Source organism: Phacochoerus africanus, chromosome 4 (assembly GCF_016906955.1).
Source record: "Phacochoerus africanus isolate WHEZ1 chromosome 4, ROS_Pafr_v1, whole genome shotgun sequence".
Classification (NCBI taxonomy): Eukaryota; Metazoa; Chordata; class Mammalia; order Artiodactyla; family Suidae; genus Phacochoerus; species Phacochoerus africanus.
This window is the reverse complement of record NC_062547.1, coordinates 150,026,301-150,029,565: the sequence shown is the minus strand read 5'-3', so window position 1 is coordinate 150,029,565 and position 3,265 is coordinate 150,026,301. Positions and strand designations below refer to the sequence as shown.

The 3,265-nt window shown below is 55.6% G+C and overlaps 1 long non-coding RNA gene across 2 annotated transcripts; it reads left to right on the top strand.

Annotated features, from left to right (window-relative positions):
• Positions 1 to 203: 203 nt before the first annotated feature.
• LOC125124393 (uncharacterized) lies at positions 204 to 3,010 on the top strand. 2 transcript variants are annotated; one of them, XR_007134298.1, is made up of 4 exons: positions 204 to 560; positions 1,081 to 1,288; positions 1,451 to 1,582; positions 2,663 to 3,010. It is a non-coding gene; the product is annotated as an uncharacterized LOC125124393 (long non-coding RNA). The 2 variants fall into 2 exon arrangements; XR_007134297.1 differs by having other exon boundaries at positions 1,081 to 1,582.
• The last annotated feature ends 255 nt before the right edge of the window (positions 3,011 to 3,265 follow it).

Sequence of the window (3,265 nt, the reverse complement as noted above, 5' to 3'; positions counted from 1 at the left end):
AGGTTTGATCCCTGGCCTCGCTCTGTGGGTTAAGGATCCAGTGTTGCTGTGAGCTGGGCTGTAGGTCGCAGACACGGCTCCCATCCTGTGTTGCTGTGGCTGTGGTGTAGGCTGTCCTCTGCAGCTCTGATTCAACCCCTAGCCTGGGAACCTCCATATGCCATGGGTGTGGCCCTAAAAAGATTAAAAGAGAAAAAAAAGAGTTGGAAACAGGAAAATGGAGTTGATACACTCTTTCCTCTGTGTTTCAGAGGGCTTTGGGCATTGGCTCTCCGGGATCCAGCAGCCCTGTGCACTCCCCCCGCCTCCCCGCCCAGGCCTCTTGAGCAGCAAGGGTCAGCCCCCTGAGACAACCGCGCATGGATGCCTCTTCTCAGCAGTCCTCCTAGTTTACTTTTTGGAATACCAGTTCCAGGGCCAGTGCTCTCAGCCTGTGTGGTTTAAATCATTTACAGATGCCGTCCAGCTTTTGTCAGTGCGTGTACACCTCGTTGCTTCAGCTGCACATCCCACCGTTGCAGGGCCACCTCCTGGGGAGAGTTCTGCGCTAAGTGGGAGGCGTGAGTCCTACACCGTGGGGTCCGCTGGCTGTGAAGCGGGGCTGTGAAGTCGCGGGAGCTCCAGGGGGGGGCGCTTTACTGGCATCAGTGACAACTTGGTTTTGGGGGGTTTATAAGAAAGCACAATCAGTGCAGAGCCAAGTTCAAGTCAGTCTTCAGTGCAGGACTGGGGGGCACTGAGTGAACCATGCAGTTCTGACTGTCTCACGGAGAGACCTTGTCAAACACTAGCCTTACCCTGCATGTTCTCCGTATTGCTGATTTTAAATAAGCTGTCCCACATTCCAGAATTTGAACGTGTATTGTGGACAAAAGGCTCTGAGAGCCGTTGTCCTGGGCATGACATGGAACAAAGTGTTCCCTGGTGCCGTAATTCAGCGCAATCCTGGGCCGAACAAAACTCAGCCTGACTCCTCACTGCAGCACTCCTCACTGCCTTTAGCGCCACTCCCCCGGGGCGCGTGTGGAATGCAGCAGTCATTCATCTCTTTTGGTCACAGGGCCCTGTTTTTCTTTCCAGACACATACGTGAAGCCGGGCGTTGGAAGGAAACACGTTGGCAGATGCTGTTCCAGAAGGATTTCACCTTCTCTCTGTTTGTAAGAGTGAAGTCTGAAGGCTGTCATACAAAGGGTTCATTCCAAGATCGGCCCTTGGTGGTCCCTGACACGCCGCGCAGCCTGGAGACGTACCTCCCCTTGGGGTGGTTTTTGAACCCCTCTGAGAAGGTTTGAAGGGCTACTCACTCTCCCTGGGGAGACGATGGGGCCACTGTTCCTGCGAACAGGAAAGGTGGTAGCTCGTGCACTTCCCCTTTGGGTTGGGGGGTCTTTTGGGCACCTGGCCTCCTTAGCTAGATGTTCTTGTAAATGCCTCTTGCTGCTTCCAAGATGTAGCTGCCAGGCGGCCCCTGCGCGGGTCCCACTGCGTGTTGGACCTGATTGCTGTCGTCTCGAGGTACCCTGCGGAAAGCCTTCATGTTTTGGTGGGAACGCTACAGGCTGGAGCTAATCCTTTGGCCAGTAAGTCATTAGCCTGATCAAGTTAATGCCTTGGAAGGTCTTGCCCTTTTTTGGAGTCACTTTTTTCTCATCGCTAAGTGTAACGAGCACCCAGAGACATTCACTGAATCTCCTCCGAGCCAGATGTCATGCTCTGGCGATGCCACAGTGGGTAAAGTAGGTGTTTTGGAGAGAGGCTTCACAATAAATTAAGGTCCCGCGTGCGGTCTGCGTCTTACGCTGCAGACAGAGATCATGTCTGTCTGGACGATCCTGAAAGCCCCTGCCAGCTCTGGGTTTCCCAGATTCCACGCCCCCAAAGGCTCGTCTTCCTCTTGCCCTTGCCCCCGAGCCTGCTGATCCTCTCGGTGACAGAGAAGGTGAGGACGGCTAGCGTGGCTGCTGGACGACGGCCAGCGCATCGCCTCTCGCCTAAACTTCACCCGACACAGGCCTCCGTTCCGCCCAGGCCAGCAGGGCCCTCCTGCCCCTCGCCCCCAAGTCGGGGTTCATGCTTGTGCTGGAGTGGAGCCGAAGCTGTGGTGCCCTTCATCCCCTGGGCCGGCCTCCACGGCTGAGACGGGGAGGGCGGGTTCCCATGGGCAACCTCAGGCCCCAAGCACGTCTCCGGGCATAAAGAGAGCAAGGAAAGTTCTTCACCCGGGGTCCTAGACCCTCTCCTTTTGGCCGCAGGGCACCGGTTTATGGCCTGCCCCGCTTGCCTGCTTTGTGCGCTTGGGAGACTCTCGCCTTCTTCCTTCCTCCTCCTCCTCATCTCCTTCCGCATTTCCCAGAACCACTTGCGGAGGGTGAGTTCAGCAATAATGGAATCATCAGTACTCATGAGTGGCTGGCTTTAGTTTCAAACAGAAAACTCGGGATGCGTGGTCTGAGGATCCCCAGCTGCCCCGGGGTGTGAGGCGAGACTGGCTCTAAGAACCTCGAGGCACTGCTAGTGCACCCGAGAGAGCCCCGGCCCTTCTCCTCCCTCAACAAAAGAGTTTCATTCCACCAGGGACAAAATACCAGGAAGCAGCATTGTTAAGTAGCTGTCGCCACAGGCCACCCACCCTCTGCCCTTCCTCACCTTTGTATCCCCAGGGACACTACAGCAAACAAAGAGTTGTGTCTGGAGAGAGCCCAGGGTGGGCAGCACGAGGAAGCCTAGAAACCTGGAATGGGGAGTCCAGGAACGGGAGGGCCGTCGCTTCTGCCTGCTGGAAGCCCCTTAGCTGGGGTAATGACGGGGAACTCCCTTCCATCCTTCTGCGTCGTCAGAAAGCGGGTCCTCTCACCTGCTCCGGCCTCCAACCTGAGCTCGGCGGCACCTCCCCGCTCCAACCTGCTCCATCGGGAAACTCCCCGTCCACCCTGTTAAAAGCTGAGCTGCCGTCATTCTTTCAGAACCCCAGGCACTGCCAGCCGCCGTCTCCCTCCCGCCCGCTCTCTTTCTCTCTCTCTTTCCTCCTTCCTTCTCTCTCCCTTCCTTCCCTCTCTCTTTTCTTTCATTCCTATTCTTCCTTTGATAGATATTGAAGTTTTTTCTCTTTATTCATTCACTTCTTACCAATCTCCCTTTGACGGTTACTGAGGTTGCTTCCATTTTCTTTCTTTCTCTGTTTGTTTGTTTATTCACTTACATGCCCGTGTGTTCCTTCACGCGTGATCCCGTTACAAACAGCGCCGTCACGAATCCCTTGTCCC